Source organism: Pelophylax lessonae, assembly GCF_965119305.1.
Source record: "Pelophylax lessonae genome assembly, chromosome: 2".
NCBI classification, from domain to species: domain Eukaryota; kingdom Metazoa; phylum Chordata; class Amphibia; order Anura; family Ranidae; genus Pelophylax; species Pelophylax lessonae.
The window spans coordinates 201,003,106-201,015,448 of NC_138769.1; the positions used below are offsets into that span (position 1 = coordinate 201,003,106).

General features: G+C 39.4%; 1 protein-coding gene across 1 annotated transcript in view; it reads right to left on the bottom strand.

Moving 5' to 3' along the window:
• Window positions 1-10,892, bottom strand: part of MID1 (midline 1) — a 726,570-nt gene extending 715,678 nt beyond the window's left edge. The window contains exon 1 of the mRNA XM_082245438.1: window positions 10,760-10,892. The gene's annotated coding sequence lies outside the window, so the exon portion shown is untranslated. The remainder of the gene's footprint in view (window positions 1-10,759) is intronic.
• Between the last annotated feature and the right edge of the window lie 1,451 nt (window positions 10,893-12,343).

Genomic DNA, 12,343 nt, shown 5'->3' on the forward strand with positions numbered 1-12,343 from the left:
GACAAACAGTACATGGCTAGCTCTTGAAATGTGATTAATGCACCACACAGAAGAGGGAAGCACACTCTATAGGAAAAACAAAGCAAAGACAAAAGCACTTCTAAGTGCAGTAATTAAACACTTTAATGACAAGAAAGGGTTAAAAACACCTACAAGAAGGAAGTGAAAAACAGGCATATCAATGAATCTATAACATCCAGCAGGATTCCTCCTGGGCGTAAAGATAGCTGCAGGTGGAAGTTCCAACCAACCAGCGGTGGGAAACACTGTTTCTCTGATCCAAGATGGAGAGACCAGCATGGAATGTCAGGACCACCATGGAATCCAGGCAACCAGAAGTGATGTCAGAGGGGGTGGGACATGTTTCAGAGCATGCCAACTGGTTTGAAGAAGAAGCGACTGGGCATGCTCCACCAAGTCTGATGTCACTTCCGGCTGCCTGGATTGCATGCTGGTCCTGACAGCATGGCACTCCGTCTTGGATCAGAGACACAGTGTTTGCCACCGCTGGTCGGTTGGAACTTTTATCTGGAGCCGTCTTCACTCCCAGGAGGCATCCCGCTGGACATTATGGATGCATTGATATGCCTGTTCTTCACTTACATGTTTAATCCTTCCTTGTCATTAACGTGTTTTATTACTGCACTTAGAAGCGCCTTCTTCTCTGCTTTCTTGTTACTTCTGGAAATATCAGTCTCCTTCTGTACTCTTTGATTTCTCCCATTGACCCCTGCATCACTATAAGAAATAGTTCCACTAAGAGCAGAGGGTGAAGAGGAATACAACACTCCCAGAAGGGTCAGTTTCTGAAGATACTTATGTGGGCAATTGTACTGCAGGGATCAGCAGCGTGAGCAGCAGGAGAGGTGAGTATTTACCTTCTTCTTTGTATGTAATCCTTTATTTCAAGTAGCTGTTTAAAAGAGAAGTCCGGGATTTAAAAAAAAATAAACATTTATACTCACCTAGGTGGATGCAGCACTGACCTGATGCTGCATCTGTCCCCCAGCGGCTCTGCACTGAGAACTGAGTGGTCATACACCACTGATCATAGTTCTATTACTTACTAAAGCCCGTTATACCCTATCAATATGTAAGAAAGAGGAGAGTTTTGGGACTTTAAATGAGGCGCATGTAAACACACGTCTCCATCCCTGAATCTGGCATCTCGATGCTGGCGTGCATCATTTACCATCTTGGCTGTCAATAGGGGAGTGGTGCTCGCAGCCTTCGAGAGCAGCCTGAGCCACTCTGGCTGGGATGCCTTTCCCTTCTTTGGCACACCAGCGTGATGCTAGGTGGGACCCTGGTAATGCGGGGAGCATTTACGATCCCCATTTGACACCAGCCAGTCTCTCTGGCAGCACCCACTGTGCGCACTGCTTTTGGATTATAGCCCTATGTAAAGGTAACAACTTTGGGGATTGTTTTATCAATATTATCATCTGTTTACCATTGGGCACTAATCCCCATCTTAGTATTGGGGTTCCCTCAACACACTTTTTAAGTTCTATTGTTTTTTAATTTTTTTCACCTTATGGCCATGTCTCCCTTGGATATACTTACCCTCCACACTTTCTTCCTCTTTGCACTCTTTATTTCTACTTGGTTACGGGTTCCATTCTCATATTTTATGACAATGCAATTAAATCCATGTTATTCCTTATATGCACTACCGTTTTTTCAAAGTTTAGAATGGAGCCCCTTATATGCTTGTTCCTTGGGCCCCTATACCACAGTTTCTGGGAAAGGCTCTTGGAGCGGCCATCCTGTTGCAGGCTCATTCACCTCATATTCAGCTCAAATGTGAGTATTTTAAAGGGAGGGTTTTTTCCCTCCCCTTAGTTACAATCCTGTCCTATAGTCTGGTATTTAACACAAGACCATATTGGTTCTTATGTTTTTTCGCAGTCATTTGATGCATTTGCCCCTGAGGAAGTGGAGCGATCCCAATGCATAGGGCTTACTTGATAAACCATGTTCTTTCTATCAGACGACTCATTACGCCCTATCCATGCATTTTTTACTACTCTACTCCGTTGCTGAAGTGGCTTATGTTATTTAGGACAACTGCTTTACATCTATCATGCTATGTATCATTATGTGACTGTTAGTTTTAATGTATATTGGTTTGCAATCCACTATGAATATGGTTACAGATCCTATGTATGCACATTGTAACGTGACATGCTTTTATTATCAGGGAGAACAAGCTATGAATATTGATATCAACTGATGTGTGTACATTGTAACCTGATATGCATTTATTATCCTAGAGAATAAAACTCCTATTTTTTAACATTGACTATTTTTTCTATGCCGCACATGCCTCATTTAAAGTCTCAAAAAATTCCCCTTCTTTTGCTACAGATTCAGGGATGGAGATGTATGTTTACATGCACCTCATTTAAAGTCCCAAAACTCTCTTCTTTCTTACATAATACAAATACCTTCCTGCAAAGAAAGCAATAATGCTAATAATAATAATATTAATTCCAGGCACCAGCAGGGTATACATAGTTAAATGCATCCAGCTTGTAACTACTACGTATATACCATTCCTTGCCAATGCCCCTGGAAGCTGGAAATCTTTCCAGTTATCTCCACTTGCTTACGGGTCCTGTGCTGAGCAGCCAGCTCGATGCCTTGTAAATACAGGTGGTCAGTTGATCAGTACTGGTACCATTCAGAGAATGCTTTGCATTTGCTGAATGAATGCAAAGCGTCTCTGATTGGACAGGGTGAAGAGAATGACATCACTAAACCCCCACCGTTCCTCTCTACCTTGTCTAATTAGAGAAAACATTGCATTTATTCAGAAAATGCAAAGCATCCTCTGAATAACGCTCATACCCTGCATCCAACCTCCTGTGTTCACAATGCAGAGGGGCTGCTGCTTGGCCTGGAACCTAGAAACAAGTGGAAATCACTGGAGCCTACTTCAATAATTTCCAGCTTCCAGCAGCATCAGCCAGGTATGCCATATACATAGCTACATCAGTCAGAGCTGGACCAGTCTAAATATGTATAATATGCTTAAGCCTGGAATTATTCTTTAACCTCACCCATTTACTGCCCTTATTAAAGTCTGCAGGGTTGACAAGAAAATCTTGCTCAAAGTTCTTTTACATTTTACACTTGGAGTTTTGAAGACATGCTCCTGCTGCACTCTGCAGTTTCCACCATTGGTTCCTATGTCACTACAAGATGCTAAAGATCTTTTCGCCACATTGTCTCTTCAACCCAGTGAGTCTGAACAGTGGAAGTGGGGCAGGTAAGTTTTATTTGCTTGATTTGAAGGGAGGCATATGTTATGTTGTAACTATAACAAAAAGTGTTTCTGTAAAAGTATGCCTAAATGTTGCACAAATTTGGAGGACCATATTTCCTAATATTAGGCTAATAAAAACTAATCAGGGCCCACTCACATTGGTGTGGTATGGTACAGAGTGCAGAGTGATAAGAAAAAGATGGGTGTTGTAGAAAGGGAAGGATGGGGGTGACAGGTAGGCAGGCAGTATTGCAGGAGATGTAAATGCTCGGCAGTGGGGGGAGCATGGTAATAAGGGCAAGGGGATGATTTTCAGGAAAGAGAGAGGGGCAGCACACTAGGCCATGCTGCAATACAGACCTTTTTATGCTGCCATGCTGTGCAGTCCACAGAGCTCTCCTCCCCCACAGGGCTGTATCCTCCCAGCAGAAGCACGTAAGCCAAGTACACACTTTATTTTTTTTTTTTTTCGTTCAACCCCTGTCAGCCGCTGTACTAACCATGCAAGGTTAGTTCAACAATCTCCCCCACTGAGCTGTTGCATTCTGATAGGGGACGGCCCCCCACCAGAATTCTCCGATCATTGCTCTCTGTCATTGGATAAAAGTGCTGACTGGGAGTCGGTCGGATGCTGGTTTTCCAGCATGCACGTCTGACAGAAAGAGCCGGGCACACATGGGCCAAATGTCAGTCGTTTTTTTTTTTTTTTTAACTGGCTGTTGTCTCCCAACATACAGCCCATGTGTACCTGGCTCTGTTACTTAAAAACTGGAGAAGGAGGAGCTAGAGCACCTTAACAGATGACTAGTAACTTCCAGCAGGTGAGGTGCTGGGGTGTATATGAGAGAACAAGGGGGTCAGATGAGAAAGAGGTAGCACTAGGCCAAAGTTGAGGAGCAGGTTGAGGTGAAGGACCAGAGCTGAGGAGAGAGGAGTCCCCTGAAGCAAAGCACTCAAGGTGAATGCCCCTTTTGCCTCTACCTCTGCCCAATTCTGCCTACATTTTATACTATAAAAAGTGTTAAAGCGTTTGTTACCCTAATAAAAAAAAAAACAGATACTGTTTCTTTAGAGCATGTTATGCAGTACTGTGCTTGTGCTGTGTCATTTGGCCCCGCGTATCACCTAAAAAACATGGCTGATCCTTCCAGTTTCTACCCTCCCCCTGTAAACTGACCACGGTGTATCATGGCTGCTGAGCCCTGACAGTCAGTGTACGTGCCTCCTTCATCCACAGACCTGCTCTCTGTCTCCTGTGTCCTCCTCTGTCCTCCGTCCTCCTCCCCCCTCCCCTCTCCTCCCTGCCTGTGTGCTGTGTCAGCTCCCGCCCCTCCACTCCTACTTCTCTCAAATGTATTATAAAATAATCATACCCCCTCTATAATATAACACTAAGTGCTCCTGTGCCTGTCTTATAGAAAAATATGCCGATCTGTACCTATATCGGAGTGGCTCCCAGTGATCACGTGACCACTTGGCTCTCGCTCTCCTCACTTCCCCTCCTTCCCGGCTGATATCAGTGGCAGTGCTCGGCCCCTGGAGCTGTCAGCTGGGCAGAGGAGAGATCTGAGGAGTCAGCTGATCTCTGGGAGATGCTCTGATATAGGTACAGACCTGCATATTTTTTCTATAAGACAGGCACAGGGACACTGAGTGTTATATTACGGAGTGGATTCGATTATTTTATAGTAGTGGCTTAACAACCGCTTTAAGATAGTTTTCACAGGGGTCTTCTACCACTTACTTACTGGGAAGGAAGGAAGGCCTAACAGTGTTTAGAATGTTAAAAACAAGGGACAAAATGTATACATCAGTATGAAAGTTTTCTGGGTTTTGTTCTTAGTATTTCTTATTCTTTACAGGGGCCAGGCATACGTTTTAAAGGAAAGGCTGGAAGAAATACCAATATGAATTAGTAGTGGGAAAAGGTTTTGTTTTATCAATTGCACTTTTATTGAGATTTTCCAATGTAAAACAGAAATAAAAAATGTTATTAAGTAGTAAGTGTGGGTGATTGAGATAAATCACATATGTAGCATAAAAATACAAAATTTTGATGAGGTACAGGAAATAGAAAAGAAAAAGTAAAAACAAGGTAAAGTCGAAAAAACATTAATGTGGCAACCTATAAAGCAGGCTTTGAAGGCATGTATGAACCAACACATAACATTGATTACAGCTTAAAGGTTTGACCCCTTAGAAACTTCTAATTTAAATGGCAACACAGGAGGAAATGACCCCAAGGGGGTGTAACATGGGGGGAGGGGGGTACCCCATGGTAGATGGGAAAGGGAGGACAAAGGCAGCATATTTGGGATACATAAGGGAGGAAAGAGGTATTCATTCAGATGTGTGAGGAACAGGTTCTGGATTGAGCTCAAAGTTATTCCATAAATCCCACATTTTGGACAATTAGGGTAGGGAGTCATGTACCATAGCTGTAAGGTGTTCCATTCTACAAAAATGAGCTAGAGCCTGTATCATTTGGGATAGTATGGGGGAGAGATAGATAACCACCCTAGGGGAATAACCCATTTAGCAGCCAAAGGATAAAAGGCAACTAGCTTCCTGGCATGTTTGGAGATGCCAGGGATAGGCAGGCCCGAAAGATAATGGATTGGGTGCAGGGGGAGGGTTGTACCGAGAAGACTCTGTAAGAGAGTCCTGATTGAGTACAAAAATGGTTGGATAATAGGACACTCCCAAAAAATGTGGTAACATGAACCCACGTCACCATGACATCTCCAGCATTTTCGGGAAACCTCAGGGTTATATCTGTGTAGAGCCTCCAGGGTTTTATACCAGAAAAGCAGTATCTTGTAGGCTGTTTCACTCTGCTCCACACATCCCGAGGCTCTAGAGGACGAGTCCCATATTTTTTACCATTGTGGGAGGGTAATAAGTTGTTTAATTTGGGACCATTTTTGCATGGAAATATGGTAGGAGTCAGTAAGCGGTGTAGTGTCATGGAGCTATTTATAAATGGATGATATTAAATGAGGTTGATAGGGGCCTTGGGTGCATAAGAGTTCAAAAGGAGTGGGTTTATCTAGGGTTAGTATGGTAAATCTTCATTATCGCAATTCAATATCCTAGCATATATATATATATATATATATATATATATATATCTCGAAAACCAAATATATTGTGAAGATATAGGTAGAAAAAAATGTGAATTGATTGCTGCCAGTATTCTAAGTAAATAAAAATCAAAGAAACCTGCGCTAAATGTGAATGAACATACAAGAGATAATGGTGAAAAGCTGCTAAACACTGGATCTATAGAAATCCAAAAACAATATATATATAACAAACGTGTAGCGCTAATCATAAATAGTGAAAATACAAAAAATTATAAAGCAAGTGACAAAAATTGACATGTATTGTGCGTCAGAAGCTGTACATCAAAATAAAGTCCAAAAGAGATTATAAAGTTCAGACTTTAAGTCCCAGGGTGGACAATGAACAAAAGCTGGTGTTGAAATAAGGAATTCCCAAAGGATGGTAAGGCAGAAGAGAGCACCCATGAGGAATGGTACAAAATGGCTGCTTACCAAAAAACGTGGGCCACCAATCACGCCCCGGACGACGTCACATATGATGAAACCGGTAGGGCAGTACCGGATGCTACGTGACCACGCCCCCTAGACGCCGGCTGTATCTACTGCTCGCGGGACGCCGCGGTTTTTATGAAATTCTGCCTGGATTGACTTTATCTATGTAAGTGCAATCTTAATAAATGCTTCCTTTCATTTAAACTGGATTACGCTATGTGCTTTCTCACTCTCCCCTCCTACGCATATGGGTTGATTACTATGCAAATATATGAATGAGGAAAAGTGGGATCCTGATATACCCAGGGACATCCATCCATCTATACAGAGCCCTGTTATCCCTAAGAGATTATTTTCACATATGTAGCAATTTGTTGTGCACATGGATTACCATTTTGAGATAAACAATTGCGCATTATTAGTATCATATTTCTTTATTTTGGGTTAGGGCTGGTAATTCGGAAGATAAATGGTGTTTAAATTAAAGGTAGGGGTAAAAAAAAGTTGCTTAGGAATCCTATATTTGTATTGGATCTACGCAAAGGAAAAAAGTCTACAATTAAGAGTATGCACCATGTTTTGCAACTGGAAAATGCCAGGTGGTGACCAAGGTAAATTCAGGTGTAGGATAAGCTATTGGGGGGAAAAGGTTTAAAGATTAAATCAAATGTTCAACAAATTTTTTAAACCCTAAAATTACTTCATGAAATTGAGTAAAATTGGTGATACTTTACTTGGAATTCATGGCAATTAAGCTCTTAATAGATGAATTACCAGTACATCCCAGGCTCTTATATATGCTGCTGTGATTGCAGTCATTAATGGACTAATAAAAGCTAGCAGGGACTTAAAGATGAACTCAGGCTTAAAGCATATACAGTAAAAAACAGTCTATTTGCATTGCCAGATATTGTAAATGATGTTCTCTGTGCAATACTTTCCAGCATTGTCCATTGCAGAAAGTCCTCTGGTCTAATGTGGCTTGTCTTCCAGCACCATCCAACCCACATCTTGTCGGCCATTGCTATTTTGGGAAGCTATATTGCATTATCAAACATCCTGGGCAAACAGTACTCCTAAATTAAGCAGCACTCACATATCATTTATGGCCAAAGGACAGATTCTTTTGATAGCCTCTCATTAATACCTCCCATGCACCTCTACTACATTGTTCACCTGAAGATCACATTTGATATAATCAACTTTGCAATACAATTTATATTTTGCTGAAGACCAGATTTTATTTAAACAACTGTTTCATTGTGTCCTGCATTCAATATTTTACCTTTCCTTTTGCTACAAAACTTGTATTAATACATAGCCGATTTTTTTTTCTATTCATATTTGCAATGTAAAAACACCTTAAAAATTAAAGCACTTAAAAATCAAACGTTTTCACTTAAATATTCCAATTAACATTCACCTTCATCATATAGGAGTTGCAAAGTAACATATGGTTGTAATTTTCACAATACAGTCTGATGCCAAGTACAGATATTCGCATAACATTGAAGTCAGTAATACAAACTTTAAAATATTTTTCTTTGGGTTAAAGGAATCACAGAAGAATTACAGTCTAATTAGAGATTCTGAAAGAACAATTGAGTGACATGCTGAAGCCTGCAGGATATACCTCACATGAGTTAGCAGTACAATTAATGAAATAAAACATGAATCTATAACTAAAGGAATTGCTAAGGTTTCAGTGTAACCCAGTTCTAAGTACAGGGTCATCAATCATTTCCACCACTGCTGTTTTGAATGACTTGTCAGTTTCCCTATGTCCTGGTTATTCTACAGTATGACGATCCATATTACTCTTTTATTTTTCTTAACTCTGGGCGACTGTGGTTTGACAATTATAGCTACCAGAATGCCTTTCCCATGCAACTCTAATTTAAAAATAAGAAGCATTACTGCATTTGTAAAAAGAAAATTAAAGTATTCCAGCAAACACATACAAAATGCAATTGTTTTAAAAGCAAAAAAAAAGTTGAAAAAAGAACAACAAATGTCTAACAGTATTTGCATGCATGCCACAAGCTTTGTGATCACTAATCCCACTGAAGTTCTCTGCAGCCTATCTCTAGCCTTAAATGACTGATAGAGCAATCAGTGAGTCTGAGCTGCAGAGTAAATGCTAAAACAATGTTAAATAATTTATGGTCTGCAATATTAAAAATCTAGGCTTATATATCTTGGAAATCTAGGAGTCATTTATTTACGTGAGCTAACCTATATATTAAGCTTCTTGGCCCTTTAAATAACCACCAGACTGTACAGTAGCACTTTAAAAATAATAAACTAGGTACACTAAAGCTATAATAAATGTTATATCTGAAAGGAGATTTACATTAAGCAGTCTGTTCCTGAAAGGGCTGATGCTGTTAAAATAGTTTGCAGAGTTAAGCTTAACTTACAAACATTTTGGCTAAATCCTTAAATCTGTAAAACATGAATTCAGGTCATGTCAGTTACTAAAGGCTAAGCTCAGTTCCTTCAGATTTTGTTCATGTCTCTTGAGAATTTATCAAGTAGTTGCGCTCACACATTTGCTTTCTTAATTATCTCCTGGGCTGCCAAATCATACATTTCTAATCGCAATTTAATAAGTTATCACTGAGTTATTCAAAAGTTTCTTGAGTTGGAAATCCTTTTAACCATTGTACTCCTGAGAAGAAAACTTTGCAGTATTTAGCAAATTAAAAAAATATCAACATTTGGATTTTTAACTCTGTTTGAAATAGATATATTTAGCACCTAATTTCACAAATATATTGAAAAATCCTTCAAAATCATTTCTGTATGGTGAAGCTATAACATTTGTTTTGTCTGTCTACTCCTTTAACATGTTCAGTACCTGAAGGGATAACTTTTTTTTTAACCTGGGAATGTGGATTCATTCATAGCACTCAATCAACTTCAATGGGATAGAAAAAAAAGCAAAAATTCCAAATCTGGTTGGAGTTTTGGAATAATCAGGGGCAGGGTGGGTGAATCCAAAATGTTATTGTAAATGGCCACCCAAATGTAAAGAAAAACACATACAGCATATATAAATTAAAATTGAACTTGATCAAATCATCACATATTTACATTAATGCAATAAGGTTTACATGATGCAAACCCCTTGAAAAAATACACCTTGCTCTATTCATTAGGATTTATTTAAGTGATTCTTCAAGCACCCAATCATAGATAAGTTCCTTTTTTTTTTTTTTTTGCCTGCACATAATTGGGTGTTTAGCACAAACTTTACTGCATTTTTAGTAAATCACACCAATTAAACAGATGAATACCTTATTCTAGTTGCTTGTGATAAAGACAAGTGGATGCTATTCAGATTTTGGATATACTTCAATCAGATTGCACAAGAAACTGTGAATACCTGTTGTAGCCATGGAGATCAATGACAGTTCTCCCAATTGTCGTCTATTTGTAGTGGTACAGCTGTGCAAGTGATCAGTTATCTGCATGCCCAATAAACGTTGTGTGAACGAAACAATGTTGTGCAAAAAAAAAAAAATATATATATATATATATATATACTGTAACTTATATATATATATATATATATATATATATATATATATATATATATATATATATTTTTTTTTTTTTTTTTAACCGAAGAATAGAACATTTTAAGGTTTTATACAGTAAAAACTGACAGGCATAGATTTAGTTTATAGCTCAATGACATAAACCAGACTTTCATAAGTAAGTTTTTAGCAAGAGCCATCAGCAGTCAGTTTTATCAGCCTGGAAAGCCTGATAAGAGAGATGTCCATTTCATACACTTTAACCAGAAGGGGTGATGCTGCAGTCATTTATAAATAATACCCACAGTACATTCATCTTAAATATAACTTCTGCTACATCTCATCCGAAATCATTCATCAGAAACACTTGCTTGTAATCAGCATCTTACCTTAGTCTCCATTTTCATAGTTCAGCTGTTTTCTGTCTAGAGAAGCGAAGGAGAAATGGACAAGCTTAATGGTCCCCCCCAAAATCCTTGAGGTCTCTTTTGGAAGTCTTGAACCTGTTTTTCAGGAATAAGCTGTGCTGAAGACAGTTTGATTCACAATGCTGTACTCTATCCAGCCCAGTAACCACTCCCTTTCGGGAGGGTGTGCTAGCTTGTCTGTTTCATTCAGCCTAAATCTACTTAAGCTGCCTCACTTCTCCCAGGTTTCCATATATAGGTAAACCTGGAATGTGCTCCTTGAGAGAACGTTAGCTGTGAATAGTTCAACAAGTGCCAACGGGTGCACAAGATGTTAACAGAACGATGCCTTTGGGACATGATTTAACACAACTCTAGGTGAGAGTATGTAAAATAAGACTTACACTTTTCTTTACGAGTGCCTCTTGAGACCTGGCATAGTATTTGCATGATAAAAGTTATTGCAGCAGGATGTGGTGTGATTCTAAAGGTGGCTGGCTGCAGAAAGTATTAAAAAGTGAAATCTTTTATGATCATTATAAAAAGTTAGACCCCTTTGTTCTCCACAACCAGAACCAGACAGTCATATACACCTTTTAATACACTGATTAGACTTTTAAAATGTTCATTGGTTTCAGGAGCCGGAGCTTTGGAATGCAGATTACTGTACAAAAGTGAAATCCGTTCCTTAATTCAGTTCAAGCCTAGAGCCAGAGAAAACACTTGTCGTATACAAAGTTATCCAGTAAAAGGAAAAATGCTTTCTTTGCAAGCAAAATTTATTTGTTTAAGCCCTATAATACTGACCATAAAAAAATATTGGATTGTAATGTTTACAAAGTCCCTTAAAGTTCATGAAGTTATATTCAAAAGGCATAGCTACAGTTGGAAAAGTGCTGCTTAGTATTTATCCACTAAAGGTGTCCCTACTACTCCTTGCACCTTGTAATACAAGATTCATCAAGACAAGTTTAGATTAGATTATCAGGTAACCATATTTGTACTAGTTTCTTTTTGGTAAGATTTTATTCATTTCTAAAGCAGAAATATGTTATCCCAAAGCAGTACAAAAGGAGATACCAATTGACAATATAAGGCATTAGACATGCTAGCACACTCCAAGGGAGATGCCTGCTATAAAGGACACTGATAATTAGTTAGAGCAAAATTTTGTTTTCTGGTGTTTTATATTAGGACGTAAATAGAGTATAACTATAAGGAGTTGAGAGAGCAACATCAATGGGTGAGAGAAGAAAGAAAGTAAGTTGAAAAAGGGGTAGGTGGGGGGGGGGGTGAATTGCAAAGGGGATATAAGGTAGGGAGGAGGGAATGGAGGACGTAGGAGGGTTCCTTGAGCAATTGTAGCATGTAGTTGCCATGATGGTTAAATCCAGGAATTTTTTTTTTGGAACGTGGCAGAACAGAGTTCCACCACCTCTGGCAGCTCTGTCCCCTCTGAATTGTCACTGTAAACCTAGGAACGGGTAGGGGAAATTTTCTGTGCTACTCTCTTCCTGTACCAGCCTGTTTTTTACAATGACAGCTCTCCTCTTCAAGCACCTTAGG